Below are 17,569 nucleotides of genomic sequence, written 5' to 3' on the forward strand. Positions count from 1 at the left end.
AACTTTGTGATAAGTAACTCCAATCTGTTTAAAAAGGCAAAGAAAGAAATCTGTGATTTGTAAACACAATCTAGACAGCCACCCTGCAGAGTCCTGCAAACTCTGGATCCGTATTCTATACATGTACGAGGTTTGATTCTGAAGTCTACAGGGCTGATTCAGAGAGTTGATTTATGCATATTAGCTCTTTTTTAACTATTCCACTTCAAATGTAGGAGAACTTATTTAAAGATCTGCATTGGGGGAATACATTCCATATTAAAGTTGCATCAAACACTCTCAGTGTGGTGAATCTTTTTTTCCTAAGTTCAATCCAGTTTTTGAGGGTGATGTGCATCATTTCATCGTCAATAAAACATGAGCACATTAATCTGAAAGTATTGGTACAGCTATTCTAAACAAACAAGACCGTGGCCTTAGCATCACATATGTTTTACATACTTGATCAGCTGAGGTGGATTTGGAGGGAAACCTGCTGAGAGAAGCTTCTTGCTTTACAACATAAACCATAAGGAGAGTGCAGTCATCACACTCTCCTCAACACTGAGGAAAAACTTCTCAAGTTTGATGTATTGACGTTAACAAAAGTAAGAAAAAATAATGAGCTTATTCAAAGCTAGAATAGATTATGAATACTAAATTATCTGCAGCCATTTGTGCTGAAATTGGTTTTTAAGACTTGCTTGAAATGAGGCCATTTACATACATGTATGCATGCCTGGTGTGCAGCCTCAGCTCTCACTCCTTCACTGCTCCCCCTAAGACGACACAGAGCGCTTTTTTCCCCAGCAACTACCATTGAAAAGAGAACATTTTCCTATCAAATGTGGGTGTCATGCTATTTCAGGTCTGGGTCATGAATAAGTTAGGCCAGACTCGGCATGTGAGTGAGCTAATACAAAAATAACGACAGACTGCTGCTGGGTCGGTAGTGTCGGTGGAAAAGAGCAACATCAGGTCAACAGAGATGTAGAAGCTGACTTTAATGTACAGAGCTAAGGCGGGCCGATGTCCGTCATACTCGGCGTGTTTGAGCTGACGCAGGCTTTAGGGAGATGTTTGCTCAGCGTAGCAAAAAGCTCCTACTAATTAAAGGATAATAACTCATCTATTAACGATGAGTAAATGATTATTAACCATTCATGAAGCAGTTACGGCTTATAAACCTTTAATAATGACTGATTTGGGTGTGCTCCTGTGCTGAACTTTTCATCCTTAAAATGATGTTTAACCCTTTGTTGGAGTGCCAGACAGTACTGAGGGATACACTAAACCAGGGGTGTCGAACTCAAGGCCCGGGGGCCAAATCCGGTCCATGGTACAGTTTCACCTGGCCCGCAAGATCATATCATGTTCTTATTATAGGTGGCCCTAAAACATGAGGTCTGCAGATTTCCTCCGGTATAAAAAAGTAAACTTAACTTTGATGATGTTCAATATCCTTAAGTCATAAAAATGTGAAAAAATAAAAAGTAAAAATAATTAGATGAAAAGGAATATGGAAAAATAAATTAATTTGTGTTTTCATTTCATATTTTAACATTTTCATTGCACAATTTTGACTTAAATCTATTATTTGGACTTTTATTTCATATTTTGACATTTTACATTTATTATTTTGACCATTATCTCATATTTTGACCTTTTAGGTTCACAGTTTTAAATTTTGTGTCATATTTTTGCCTTAAAAACATGACCGTGACATTCTTTTGTAAACATTTGCCTTTTAAAAGCATTATTTTACCATCTTATTTCGTGTTTTGAATTTTTGCACTAATAACTTTGACTTTTTATTTCATATTTTCACCTTTTAGGGTCACAGTTTTAAATTTTGAGTCATATTTTTGCTCTTAAACGTGATTGTGACTTTCTTTCTTATACATTTGCCTTTTTAAAGCATTATTTTAACATCTAATTTAGAGTTTTGACATTTTGAACTAATTAGTTAGACTTATTTTGAGCCTTTAAGCTTATCATTTTGACTTTTTAAATCTCAAAACGATCCATCAGAGCTAATTTTTTCCCCTGTAATTTATTACTGGCAGTAATGAGGTTAACAGTTTGGTTAAATGAGGACCCTGTTAGGCCCTCAGGTTAGACCTCAATTCAGAATCCGGCCCCTTCTGTGATTGAGTTTGACACCTCTGCACTAGACTATATTTACTATATTGAGGAAAAAGTTTAAGTGTTAATTCGTGACGCAATTACAGTTGAAAGCAGGGCTGAAACCAGCAATGAATGGCTCTCACACCCAAGCGCATGTCAGGGTGTGTTGTAATTGCAGGACTGTGGGAGTAATTGGGTAAGCAACCCGTGCATGTTAGAGATGCTTCTACGTCCTTGCTGTAGGTGGCGCAGTGGCAAAACACATGTAAAAACACATTTAAATTTGTAGAGGCAGACCCTCATCATGTGAGATCTGATGCAAATCAGAGGTTCCATGTAAGCGTTTATCGATTTTGTGTGAAACGGCGAGATAATGAATTGCTCGTTAAAAAAGAAATGGCCCAATTGTGCACTTCTACAGCAAAACAATGAAATAACCTGGCGAATTTGTGGAGGGGCACGCCTTTATCACTTTATTGAAGTGAAATTTGAAGCAAATCAGATGTTTCATTAGAGAGTTATGGCACCTTCCTGTGAAATCGGCAGTAATTGCATGTGAGCGTGTTCAATGTGATATTGCCGTCTTGCAAGAAAGAGCAGAAGATCACAGAATGTTTACTAAAGTTATGACAGGTTAAAGTCATTTGGCCCCATCAAACATGCCTTATTTTGAAATTGAGATGAGGCTGGTTGACTTCCTGTTGGGATTTGGGTTTGGGTCTACCCATAAGGGCTTTTTTGCACGTCTTATGATGACCTATATGCAAACTAAAAATCATAAGCCTAGGCAAAATGGTGTGAGGGGGCTGAATATTTAAAGTGAAAATTCAAAAAATCACAGGGAGAAATGTTTCATTACCAGAAGGGGGCGCTGTGACATAGTAATGATATTGAGGTGTGAATGTATTTAAGATCAATGTGTGATCATGCCTATGAAATTTGGTGATGATTGACAAAAGCATTAAAAAGTTATAAGGCATTATTGGTGTATTTTCGCTGCAAAAAATGTACAAAAAGTAGCTCATGTTCAGGCCATGGTCACGGTTGCGCCCTATAGTGAAATTACACAGTTTGTAAAACTTTAGATGCCCAGGTTATCAAGTATGAGCGGAAAAATTCTGGAGTCAATCGGATAAAATCCCTCAGACTAGTTTGTTCAAATATGAAACTTGTAAATTGCCCAAAAATACCAAATTTTGACCTTTAGCTGTTTGAAGTGCGCTTCCTGTACATTTTAGAGGATGGCCCCTAGAGACTTTTTTTGTCGTCTAATCATGATACATATGTGTACCAATAGTCATTTACGTCACTCTTACCCAGTCCCCTTTCTCACATTTGATTAACTTGCACGATTCCACGGTGGTACAAACATTTTCACTGGGGTACAATTTTCTGTAGAGTTTGGTGGGTTTTGAGCATGTTAAAGCCCCAAATTAGTGATTACTCGGCGCATACAGATACAATAGGGTCCTCGATCCTAAGTCTGTGCTCGGGCCCTAATTAGTGCACTGAATTTTCTTAAATGCCTTAACTATGTGCTGTTGCTATTTCAGGCCATTCACAGTTAAGCTACCATACAGCTTAGCTCGGCATCTTCCTAACATTTTTACTTTTTGATCTATAGAAAGTTCTTTTCTGATGTAATTAAGCTGATGTTGTAGCTTTTGATTTATGAGAAGTTCTTCATTTTTTCTTTCAAGATAAAAGCTGGTTCTAATCCCAACAGGAAGTGGGCAAGTAACCCCTGACTGGGTTATTGCACAGAGAAAACAATTAAACTGGAACACCTTGCTTTGACTACAAATCAGTGGACTTAATTTAGTCCTTTTCTTGCATACAGTAAGTGTTAAACAGTCAGGTCAGATATAGGAAGCATATGCCAGTGTGCACTTCACTGCATTAGCCTTGGTCCTGCACTGCTCTGGCTTGTTAATGTGCATCCTCCAGGCCTGCTCCAGGTCCATGCTCCATCTCTCCAGGTATACTCCCAGTTGCCCCCTCTATGATGCATGTGGTTGCCCCAAGTGTCTGGACCAACTCACAGGGTCCTAGGCAGCACCACGCCTATGAATGAAAGCTCAGCGCAGCGGTACTATTCCTGATCCTGCAGGATCTGTCTTCCTGTTAGACAAGCTGTACGTCACATAAAGGCGGCCAGGCAAAGCTCTTGGGACCTTGGCTACCGGATGAGGAGGAAATCCTCAGGCGGCGAGATCAGGTAGGTTGAAAAGTACTGGTGGTGCTGAACGTTTTGACCGATTCTCAACTGTTTCAGCTCAACTTGAGGCACTCTTACCGGGCCGGCGCCTGGAACGTGTTAAACAGTGTGTTTGACAAAATAAGCCCTTAAAGCTGTCTCCTGACTCTCAGTCATGTTTTCAGACCACACAGGTGTAGCTGTGCAGCATGCATGGAAATAATAAATCTAAAACTCTTGAGGGAGTTCCTTCAAATTTTGCACAAATGGATTAGGATGCATTAGGATGTCATTAGGCCTCAGATCTATCCCACGGTTTGAAGAATCCTATGAATCCTGTAAGACTGCCCCAGTCTATAATAGTGCTTCCACTAGTTCCAGTTCTATTGTATTCTGAACTTTAGTTTATCGAGGATTATGCAACCAGCAATCTCCTACCTGTTCGTGGGCATCTGTAGGAGGCTATCCTCAACAAAAAAAAAAAAAAAGACAATATAGATTAAAAAAAGGACTTCTAGTCTTTTTCCTTGTCATATTATGGAGCATAGTACTTTTAAATCTCTCAGTGCTGTTATATTGCACTTTATGAAGGTAGTTTACTTTTTGATTCATTAACTAAATGTAGAACTGAGTGAAGCTGCTGATATTGGTTTGTAATTCTCATACTTCCTTTTAAGCTGTTTTTAAGCACCTTTGAAATGTGTCGTCAGAGCATCTATCTCTTCTATCTCTTTATGAAGCCCAGGAGGAAAAGCTGCAGGGAAACCGCTGTCTGTAGGGATTCAATCAAAGAAAACACTTGGATAAAATCTAGAGAAAAAAAGACCTCCATAGCTCACAGCACTGACTTTACAACACCCTTTGTCATCATCTCATACTGATTAATCTCCAAAACAGCAACAAAAACAGCTGAATGTGAATACAGAGGGGTTATATTTGGAAGAATTCAACACTCAATCTCTCTCTCTCTCTCTCTCTTCTGGACAATCCCGCTCAGCCTGAACGCTACAGTCTGGGTTTCGCTGCCTGTTGCCAGCAGAGCCTCCATCAGGCCTTCAGAGAGAGATGCTGCCAGCTCTACCTGATCTCAATCCTCCTGCCGGGGTTCCTCTCATTGACTCTCTGTCCGCTGCCAGGCACGCCGAGCCATCTCTCACCTGGAAAAAAGTCGGTAGGCAGCTTTGGCTGCACCAATGTTTACTCTTCCCTTTCCAGGAGGAAAAAAAAAGACAGGCTCATGGTGTGTTTGTGCAGGAATGTGTTGCATCTTAATAAACAGGTGTCCTTTAGGTGTGTAAGTGTGAACAAACTGGTATTCCCATCATCTCTCAATTTCTCCAGCTGGGGACAAAACTGACAGTGAGATGTCCACAGCTGGATTAGAGGAGGAGAACAAAGAATGGGCGGGGGGAGTATCTTAAAGGCACATAATCCTCGAGGAAAAAGCTACAAAAGGAAGACAGAGGGCATTGTAAGTTTAATCTAGCCCAGTCTAAAGCCAACCTTACAAAGCAGATGGATTGGTAAGATTCAATGTTTATCATCCGTTGGATTTATCTCCCAAAGCTGCAAGATGACATGTTTGTAGTCAGAGAAAGATCAGACCAATCAGCATCAACCAAGAAGAGAGAGGCAGAAGCTACAGGTGTGATTTAGTAAAAGCAGAATCCAAGTTTCTGTTTCATAAAAGTCTTCCCTCTCCAAAACCTTCTATGAGGTGTTGCCCAGATGGATGTAGAATATATACCATGCCATGGGAGTCTTTTAAATGACGCCATATTTGTAAGGAACATGCATTTGTGGGATGAGCAGCAGAGCTGAGGATGTGTGTTGCACCCATGAAAATCTGCCAGATGCCCTCAGCCAAACAGCTGATTCTGACATTGACTCCACTTTAGTGGATTGTATGATTGAAGTTTGAAGAAATAAGACAACAAACCGGCTTTCCAATGGTACAAGGTTTATGACCAAGAAGCACCGTTACAACAGAGAAATAATCTACCAAACACAAATGTCCTTGCTTTTATCTGCTGTGTTTAGATGGCCTACAGCTATTCCATGTATGTGGGAAGCCCATAATGCAAAACCTCATTGCTGTGAGCCTATGATTAAGGCATAATAATGCCTTAACAGGGCTCTCCTTTTTGATAGCATAGGTAATATTCTCTACATCACTGGTCCTCAAAGTGGGGGTCAGGACCCCCTTGGGGCCATGAGACACAGGGATGGGGTTGCCACATGCCTTTAAAAACTAAGAATGTTTTTAAATGATTTCAAATTGTATATTTTACCCATGTTTCTGAAAATATATTAGTTAAATAAATTAGTAAAATATAAAATCAAAACATGGTCATTTGGTGGGATTGATGCTGAAATCAAAGTCATGTTCAAAAAGCTGTAAAAAGTAAGTCTGCTCACAGATTTGACTGAGTCTCTGACAAACGCAGAGAGTGAGCCCTCAGCTGGGATTGTAGCATTGGTGCTAGCATCCTGAATAACTCACTTCATGCTGGAGAGGAAAAGCATGTTGAACTGTTATTGGTTTCTAATGGTGAAAGTATTTATTTGTGCCACTTTTTAGCATCTTTTCCCAATTATGCCAAATTTAAACCTGCTTTCACCACTTTTCCCAACAATTTTGACACATTTTTTCCACTTTTTGCCACATTTTTGTCAATTTTACACACTTCAACCACTGTTTTTCTGCCTGTTTTTGCCACTTCAGAACCATTTCTTGCCTCTTTACCCCCAATATTGCAACAATTAACCCCTCGCTACCATTTTTAGGGCCAGTTTTTGCCCATTTAAACCACATTTCACAATTTGTTTTGCCCATTTCGCCAGTTTAACCCAATTCTGCCAATTTCTACATTTTTTCTGCCTTACTTAAGTAATTTTTTCCAGTTGATAACACTTTTTTTCCCCTTTTGAATCCCATTTTACCAAATTTTCCACCCATTTTTGCCACTTTAACCCTTTAACACCTAGCGCGTTGCAGACAACGAGCTGTTGAAGCACACTTTGCGTTACCATAATTACACGACTGTCTGTGCTATTGGTAAAAATTCAAACAGTTTCTGAAAGCTGCACTTCACAGCCAACAGTGGTTATTACTGTAATTTCACATTTTCCCACTAAAAATCCAGCATAAGTTTCCCCCCCTTTTTTGTATTTCTTCATTTCAGACTGTTAAAAACACTCTTACCATACAGTAAAATGTAAATAACTGCCATTGAAGTTCTAAGTGTTGTGGAAAAGTGGGCGAAAGCACCGACTCACAGGTCATTTTCTGGTCCTTTTATGGTTAACATAAGAAAAAGAGTCTAGAAACTCAGGTGTTAGAGGGTTAAACCAGTTTCTTCTGCTTTTCATTCCATTTTTACCACTTTTTTGCCTCTTTTTGTCACTTAAACCAATTTTTTGCTGTTTTTTTTTTTTCAATCTAATCTAATATGTGCCTCTTCTAACCTATTTCTGCTATTTTTAAAATGCCATTTCACCACCTTTTCACACATCTTTTTTTTTTTTTTTTTTTACATTTCTAGCCCATTTTAGCCATTTCTAACCCATTTTAATTCTGTTTTTACAAAAAGGGATTTTCATTTTCAAGAAGGTTATAAACTACAGCACGAATGAATAAAAATATATTTGATAGGAGTGGTTATTATTCAGGTTAAATATAAAATATGGTTATCATCAACCTGGCATGCCAGATGGATTTGTTTCACACATCCAACTGATAAAGCTTCAATAGGAAACGTTTGAGAAAAGGCAGAGGATTTGAAAAAAACTTGGAGTATGATTGGATGAACGTTCTGTCTGTCACATCTCCACGGGCCAATCAGAGCAACAAAACACGTGACACAGCCACTATCGAGCTGCACGTGCGCAGCTACTGAGGAATAACGCGAACCATGGCAACTATAGACATGTAAGTACTCGACTTTTGTCATTTTTGAAAAGAAAACAAATCACTGCTGTTCTTCGTTCTTCTTTAAATGAAGAAATGTCATCAAGTTCTGATAAAACTGGCACTTTAGCAGCATCCACGCTAATCTCTTCCTCCATAACTTGACAAGCTCTTGCTGCTGCTTGTTTACATCATGACTCTGCCGCGCCTGAAAGTTCTGCCCCTCGTCGCTGATTAGTCCTGTCACTTTCTAACCGGGCCCAAACGGTTCAGATGGCAGATTTGCAAGATGGATTCGCCAGTGAGAAACAAGGAAACGGCGTATCCATCTGCTTTGCAAGGTTAGGTTATCATAACTTAGCTTTTCAATGGACCATGGCTTTGCTGACCTCCATGGGCCCCAGAAATCTCTCCCCTTTATCAGGGGGGATAAAGGCAGCCTGGTATAACCACCTTTAGGTACAGTGGGGGTTCTCTGGCACCTTTATTTCGGGGTCACAGGCTGAAAAGGTTGAGAACCCCTGCTCGATACGATGCCTGTATCTGCAGATATTAATAGACTAAGACTAACAAAAATAGATCTTTGTCAAAAAACACTGCATCTGTATCTATTCTGCCTCTCAGCTGTAGAAAGCAGGGACCCCAGGTTTGGCAGAGTGCAGAGAACACACTACCATGATTTGGTACCAGATTTAGGCAAGAAAATAAATGCTTGGACTAAGCGTAAAGACTAAATTGCAAGGACTTTTTGATGGAATAAAACTAGACTAAAATGTTTTGAGGTCTTGTCGACTAAAACTAGACTAAAACTAAAAAGGGTAAAAATGACTTAAATGGGACTAAAACTAAAATGCATTTTTTTAAGACTAAAACTAAAATAAAAAATAGCTGCCAAAATTAACACAGTTTTAGTGTTGTCAGTAATGGACATTTCTGCTGCTGTTTACAACTGAAATATCATCTGTAAATATCCACCAAATGTTCAGATAAGTTTGAGCAAAGTTCAAGTAGGAACAATATGGAAGTCTTTTCCTTTATGCATCCTCATTCCTTTAACTTTAAAGTGTGTTATTTAGGTTATTAGGTCCAAGTTTTAGGTCCGAACTTTCTTTGTTGCATCGAAATTATGTAGAATTAATTTGTAAATGTCAGCATATCAGATATCAAATCTACTATCCCTGTTTTTTAAGACTACTGGGATAAAATTTAAGTGAGTTCATGATAGTAAAGTGTACATTTTGCAGGTGGATAGTAGAATGATGGTGTTTTCTTGTGATTGCTGTAGCAGCATATTCATACTCATGATTGTTATTTGTTAGAACTACTCTACTGCCTAGAGTGCTGGCTTGGTCAGGTTAAGGCACAAAAGTGGCCTGTTTAGGGTTCAAATAAATATCAGAGTTTAAAAAGAACAAAAGTCCCATCCATCAAACTTCTCTCCCTGCCCTGCTGACTTTGTAGCTGCACTAGTATAACCCAACTTCTTACTAAGTGTCAGAGTTTCTATGATGGATTTCATCACATGAATTTAAATATATGGGGCTTTGGGCCATTTTCTGATTCTGTTGGTTTTCCTGTAGAATAGTCTCTTAAAACCAATCAGAGTCGAATAATTTCCTTTGTTTCCTTCAACAAACATAATCAAAAAGCCATTTCCAGTTCCTTTACTGGATCATCAACTCTCCCTGCCTTATTAATTAATGCCATATTTCTAGACAGAAACTTGGTTAACTCTGCTGACTTTAACAAAGCAGAATCGTCACCTAAATGTGTGCATGCACGGTGAGGAGCAGAGAGGATTCCTTTAAGCAAACAGATACGAGCAGCTCCGCTCGAGGCTTTGCATCTGCATAACTAAACCAGCAGACCAGATGACCAGCAGGCCGGGCAGCAGATCAGGAGACGCTGCTGTAAAGAAATAAGACACTGTTAACCCCGCTACTGCTGATGGAAGGGAGGGAAAGAGAAGGGTTGTCAGTCTCCTTACAGAAAGATGATTCTAATAATGTAAAAGAAAGCATGGTGGGATTATTTTCTCTAAAGAGAAGAACAGTAAGAAGGAGAAAATCATACAGAGTAAGTACTGATATCCATCCTCGTACATTCATTTACTCAACCTTAGATCTCTACCAGACTTGTTCTCTTTCTCTTTTACCTTTTTTTTTAAACATTCATCTTAAATGAAAGTTTTTATATAACCCTTGCATGTTATGCTGAACCATATATCAGGCATGCTGATAATAGGTCAGCACCTGTCCATCCTTCTATTTCCATTTCACCGATCTGGGTCCAGGTCACAGTGGCAGCAAGCAAAGTAACTCAACCATCTCTCTCTCCAGCAACATTTTCCACCTCCTCCTGAGGGACTCATAGGAGTTTCCAGCCAGGTGGGTTATATAATCCCTCCTGCAAGTTCTGGGTCAGCCCAAAGGTCTCCTCTCATTTGGATGTGCCTGGAAGACCTCCCCAGGGAGGTGGCCAGGAGGCAACCTGATCAGATACCTGAACCACCTCTACTGGCTACTTTTGATGCGAAGGAGCACCGTCTCTACTCCACGCTCCCCCTGGACGTCCGAGCTCCTCACCCTATCTCTAAAGAAGGGGCCCAGCCTTTCTTTTGGTGATTAACCAAACATAATTAGCATAGTTTGGAACAAAGATAGATGAGGAAATTGAAAGCTTTGCCTTATGGCTCAGCTTCTTTTCACCACCGTCTGTTACAACACCTGCAGTGCAGCTGATGCTGCACCAATCCACCCGTCAATCTCACGGTTCATTCTTGCCTCACTCATTACAGAGACCCCGAGATGCTTGAACTTCTTCACCTAGGGCATCGTCTCACTCTCTTTGCAGAGAAGCATGGCCTCAAACTCAGAGGTGCTGACCCTCATCCTAGAAACTTTGTATTCAGCTGAAAACCGCCTCAGTGCCTGCTGGAGATCACCAGCCGAGGGAAGCAAACAGAACAACATCATCTGCAAAAAGAGGAGATGAAATTCTGAGATCGCCACACAACAAACCATCATCTTGGTAGATGTATCATGAGGTCAGAGGTCATTTTAATCATTATTTACTCATCTGTTCATTTATAATTTTTCAGCTATTCTCAAAAAAACTAGATGTTTTGCAGCATTTTTTTTTCTTGATCCACTGAAAATAGCTTCCACTTTTTGGGTCCAACTCCCCAATTGAGAACCAGTTTTAATCCTTGTAAATCATGGGTACAATTTGAGTTAACAAAGTCTGAAAAAGACCTCACATCTGCTATTACCTGGTGGAAGGAAATGCTGTTTTTGATTCCTGGTGAGTGTTGGAGTGAAGACATGGGATTTCAAGGCTGAATATTTGATTTTTACTGCAGGATCAAAGTGTTTCTTGTTCTGGCCAGACTGATGATACCAGTACTATCTGAGTTGTTCTGAACAGATTGCAATGCCTCAACAGATTATCGCAAACTTCTGCAATCATACCACCTTTACTAGTGCATTGCATCTGCAGCAGCATGACAGGTAAACACACAGCGAGATCCTCAAATACACATGGACTCACTCATTCACCCAGGCTCTGATGTTACACATTGCCATTGTCTTACCCCAGTTATTCCTCTCTTGCTATCTGTGATTGCTGATTAGAGGCAGAACATGACAACAGCAAGCAAGCTATCATAAAAAGGACAAAATAAAGAAAGACAGTTCCTTGGATAGCTAGGATTCTTCGGACTTGTATAAAAAATCTAGCTTGAATAGCCAAAGTCGTCATGCAGCCATCATGCAGCAAACATGCACCAAGTCTGAAATGTGTGTAACACCTCCTTTAATGACTCTGGCAAAAATGGGATCACTCTGTCCACCATTTATGCCATCATGACATTCATATTTATAACTTAGCTGTTAATTCATAGCTTTCAGTCTCTTAATTCTCCATGCAAAACAATGCTTCTTTACATCCCACACCAACTGCAGAACAACATCGATTTTCAGATAAACTCTAAGTTGTAGGCACTTTGGAACTTCATACAGAATTACTTTACCCACAATAGAAACATCCCTGCCAGAACTTCACTTCAGTGATGTTTTCATACAGTAGAAGACTTCCCCTTCCTTACATAGCCGCCAGGATGAAAGTCTCCAAAAGTACAGACAGCTTTATACATTTTTGATGTGTCTGGATCAATGATGCTGCTGTTTGGGAACTGAAGGCAAGCTACTCCTTATCAGGAAAGCACAGGTGTGCTAAGAAGCTAACATTTTAACGTTAGTCAAGGTTAGAAACAAGGACATTGTTAGCTGTCAAGTTCAGTCAGTGTTCAGGGACAGAAGTGCTAGTTAAAATCTAAATTAGATGACCTCCAGAGTCAGCGGAGTGTGTAAACTCCAGTAAATCACTAATTACTCCTCTTTGGAGTTTCTGTTGTTTGACCTCATCTCATCTCCTTGTCGGTTTATGCATCCAACTGAACAACAATGTCATTTCTCCAAAAAAATCCTAGACTGTTTCATGAGTATGTGTCAAGTGAAAGCTAGAAATACATAAAGAAAGCTTCTGACTTCCTGATATACATTCACTAGCCACTTTATTAGGGACACCTGTTCAATTACTTGTTAACATATATAGCTAATCAGCCAATCACATGGACTGAGGGAAAATGGAAAACTGTTCTGTGGTCACATGAACCAAAATTTGAAATTCTTTGTGGAAACCACAGATGTAATGTCCTGTGGACTAAGACTTAGAAGTAAACATATGACCAATTAACTGCAACATAAACTAAAATACACACTGACAAGGGGATGAGATAGAAAATCTTAGCCTCATTCAGCCTTAACAACAAAAATGGCTGCTTGGCTTATGCGAAGAAAGCAGAGAGAACAACTTTGCAATTTTGATGCAATGAGCACATGCTGATGTGCAAGAAAAACAACTTTCAAGATGACTCATGCTAATTGTGATACCATTTGGATTAAACTTTTGACCCCAAGAAGATTTTGGGCAGACTTCATGGTAGAGATAAAGACACTGCATCATTTTGTGGACTTGTACGGATCCACACAGAGCTGAATCAGGATGATCACTTGTGGCACGGATTTTATGACCTTACAAAGCAGATGGATACGCCTGTTTCCATGTTTTGCACTGGTGTTTCCATCCTGCAAAGCTCCCGTACTTTCATGATGTAAGCAAGCAGCAACAAGAGACCGGTGCAAATATGGCGGAAGACATTAGCATGGATGCTGCTAAAGCGCCAGTTTTATCAGAACTTGACAACATGTCTTCATTAAAAGAAGAACAAGAACAGCAGTGAGTTGTTAACTTTTCAAAAATGACAATAGTCGTGTACTGACATGTCTAGTCACCATGGTTCGCGTCTATGTCACGTGTTTTGTTGCTCTGATTGGCCCGTAAAGACGTGACAGAACGTTCATCCAATCACCCTCTGAGTTTTTTTTTTTTTTTTCGAAGGCTCTGCCTTTTTCCAAACGCTGTCTATGTGAGGCTTACCAGACGGATGTATGAAACACATCCATCTGGTGTGCCAGGTTACGGATTTTAGGCAGACAGCAAAGACCATGAAGGTGTTATGGACGAGTACATTCAAAACAGTTTGATAGATTGATTGAAGCTATAAAATTATTACTCATATGTCATGCTGCACTCAGGCCTTTCTCAGGAATTGGCCCCCATGGAAACTAATTTAATAGCCCTGGCCTATGGCGTCCCTTCCAGGGAAGGCCTCCATCCATCAAAAACTACATGGCTTCACAATAGAGGAGTCCAGGTGCTGAACTGTCCTGCCTGCAGTCTTGACCTTTCAACCGTAGAAATCATAAAAAGTCCAGCAAAGAAGACCCAGGAATGCAGAGAAGCCAGAATGATACCTGACAAAAGAATGGGACAACATTCCTGTCCCAAAACTCCAGCAACTGCTCTCCTCACTTCCCAGACTGTTGTTAAAAGAAGAGGGGATGCTACACTATATTAAACATGGCCCTGTCCCTATTTTTTTGATATGTGTTGCTGTTATTAAATTCAAAATGAGCTTATATTTTCATGAAATGGTAAAATGTCTCAGGTTTAACATATGATATGTTGTTTTTGTTCTATTTTGAATCAAATTTGGGTCTATGAGAATCACTGAATTCTGTTTTTATTTACATTTTACACAGCGTCTCAACTTTTTTGAAATTGGAGTTGTAGTAGTTTCATGCCAGTTTCGAAACAGGCTCTTTTTTAAGCATTTATTTTTGATTGGCTCTGTCCTGTAGACTCCTTGATATGAATAAATGAAGTGGTTGGAAAAGGTTTTCAATACTTGAGTCTGTAAATGTTGGAAAACACACAAAGGTGCTCACAGTGCATCATAGAGCGCTGTGTGAGGATTTTGCAGGATGTCGAGGCTTAAATTTAGACTTAAATAACCAAAATGAAGCAAGTTGATCATTTTAAGGCTGATGTGAGTGCAGTGAACTCACATTTTTTTTAAATTTTTAAATGCACTTTGAATAAGAGGAGATGAAGAGAGCTGTGAGGAGGAGCAGCGAGAGGCCAGATGTGAACTTTGTTATCTTTGTTAAAGAGCTCTGACTCCATGACACTCGACATCTGCAAAGCTCTGAATCATTTAGAAAAGCTGTGTGCGTGTGCAATAGAGCGTCAGTGTAAATAAAACATGGCCTCTGTAGCTAATAATAATTTTTGATGATATCAGCTGCTGTGCAGGTATGCTCACGTTAAATATTCACAATGATAAAAATAAATATTGTACATTTCTCCGTTCCCGTGAAAGTCTTTCTCTTCAAGATTTGAAAACAACTGGTTCCAGTTCCCAAGCAGAGATCAATCGTCTGAATTTAATATCCACCAAAAAAGCAAAGACAACATTTTTTACAAATAAACCAAAATCAGCTGTCTTTCATCAGAGGCAATAAGCAAGCAGATGAATCCGAGTGTATGTGTGTGTGTGTTTCTCATAGTTTCATGGACGAGCGATCAAACTGAGCCAGCAAATATCCCCCGCTGTATCCTGACGGAGAGACAGCATCGATATCTATCAAATCTAACATTTATCAGCAGCTCAATAAAACAGAGCCTTGCAATCAGCAAGTGACATGGAAGAGGTTGCAGACTAATTCAAAGTTAATTGAAATACCACTAAAATTGCATTAGTTTGTGTTAATGTTGGAAAGCAATCCATTATTTATAGAAGTGGAGTAAAATCATCAGCAGAGCCAATATGGAAGCTTTTTGAGAGAATGTGGGGATGTAGGGAGAAGCTCAGCTACCCTGAAAGCTCTAAAGCCTGGAAGGTAATCTACCATCATGGTGTGATTTACAGCTTAGAGAGCAGAGGAACAATCCAGGTATCAACAAGATCCAGCATGGACAGACGTGCTCAAGCCTTGGGGGTTTCCATGAGGTTCAGACCAAGACCAAGTTTACCCAACAACAGTGTCAGTCCAGAATGGTGACTTGTTTTAAGCTGCTATTTTAGATGTTTGGAAATAAAAAGTATTAAAAATAGGCCTCAGACTGTTTTTTTAAAATTTATTTATTTATTTATTTTTTTTTTTTACAGAATATGCAATTACAAGGTTTTAAAATCACTTGCAATCTGCATATCCTTCTAAAAAAAAAAAAAAAAAAAAAAAAAAAAAGGGGGATGTAGTGCACATGCCCATTACATTTCCGTCAGTAGCCTTGCATATTTAGCTGGGCCCTTAGCAAACCCAAAGGATGAGCTCCCCCAGTTCTGATTTACTGATGATACCAATGCATGTGTGTGTTTATCAGTAGCATTGGTGCTAGCACCCTAACTTCAAGTCCCCTCATTTTGGAGCTGAAAAGAGGTTTGTAAACTATTGTTGGGTTATTATGTTGAAAGTGTTATTTATGACACCCTTTAACAACTTTGCCACCAAATTTTGCCAAATTTTGAGTGATTGATTGATTGATTGAATATTATTTACCCCTTTTCATTATTTTGCCAAATTTGCCCCCATTTTTGCCTTTTTTTAACCATTTTTTTTACCTGTTTACTCCAATTTTGCCACATTGTAACCTGTTTTCATCACTTTTCCCCTCAAATTTTGCCACTTTACACCCATTTCTGCCACTTTTCAATCCAATTTCACCCCCTTTCTGCCATTTATAAGCCACTGTTGTCCTTTTAAATGCTTTCTACCACTTTTTACGCATGTTTTTGCCACACCTATCCCAATTCTTGCCCCTTTGCCTTTGTTGACCCAATGTTACCACTGTTCCCCCTTTACACCACTCTTTAACACCCATTTTTTCTTATTTTATCCAAATGTAACTATTTGTTATGCCCCTTTTTTGCCAGTGTAATCTATTCCTGCCACTACTGCCTTTTTTTGCCTTAGTCAACCCATTTCTGCGACTTTTTAATCCTATTTCACAACCTTTTAAGCCGATGTTGCCACTGTTAAACCTTTTTACCACTCTTTATGACTGCTTTTGCAACTTAAACCCTTTTAGCCACTTTTTTACTAATTTTTTTGCCATTCTTATCTAACTTTTGACACTTTTTTAAAAGTTCTACTACATTTAAAATCCCGTCACCACCTCTTCTGCCAGTGTTTGCCGTTTTTAACGCATTTTAGCTTTATTTAACTAATTTTTGCTTTATAGCAGATGGATTTATATTTCAGGATGGCTATATACTACAGCACAAGTGATTAAAAAAAATATTTGTTGCTTTGATAAATGTGGCAATTATTCAGGTACAAAATAAAATATGATTATCACAGCATAACTTTATGGTGGATCATGATTTTGCTGACTCTAACGGCCCCCAGTTCAGCTGGGCTCCAGAAAGCTCTTCTCTGTATTCTACCACCTGCAGGTACAGGGTGGTCCCCAGTCTCTGGCACTTTTATCTCGGGGGTCGCAGGCTGAAAAGGTTGAGAAACACTGGTTTAAGGAGAACGAGGCGGTAGCTATTGGCAGGGTTTAGTTATACTGAAATTGTCTGCAATGGCTACCATGGGTGCGCTGGTTAGCTCTGATTTAGCTGCAGTAGTGCAGCAGTTTTACCAGAGCTGGACCATGTTTCTGTATGGCAGCAAGATTAAAAGCTTATTATGATGGAAAAGATGTTTTTTCTCTTCAGCCAGGTGGCATGAATTTGTGGTAGTTATGGGGGGGGGTTAGTTTTAGTGTCAGTGGCTGTATACAATGGCTGCTAGCGGAGTGATTCGCAAACTTGGTATTTCTTTATTAAAACAAGAACAAGGAGCCACACTGAAAGCTTCTCATGACAGAAATGGCTCGGATGTAACTGGACGAAGGCCACACTGAAAGCTAGTCTTTTTTTGCACATCTCTCAATCGCTTTGGTGT

General features: G+C 39.5%; 1 protein-coding gene across 1 annotated transcript in view; it reads right to left on the reverse strand.

Annotated features, from left to right (window-relative positions):
* Positions 1–17,569, reverse strand: part of LOC121528491 (RNA binding protein fox-1 homolog 3-like) — a 464,058-nt gene that overhangs the window by 283,712 nt on the left and 162,777 nt on the right. The gene's annotated exons all lie outside the window — the stretch shown is intronic.

This window comes from Cheilinus undulatus, linkage group 20 (assembly GCF_018320785.1).
Source record: "Cheilinus undulatus linkage group 20, ASM1832078v1, whole genome shotgun sequence".
Classification (NCBI taxonomy): domain Eukaryota; kingdom Metazoa; phylum Chordata; class Actinopteri; order Labriformes; family Labridae; genus Cheilinus; species Cheilinus undulatus.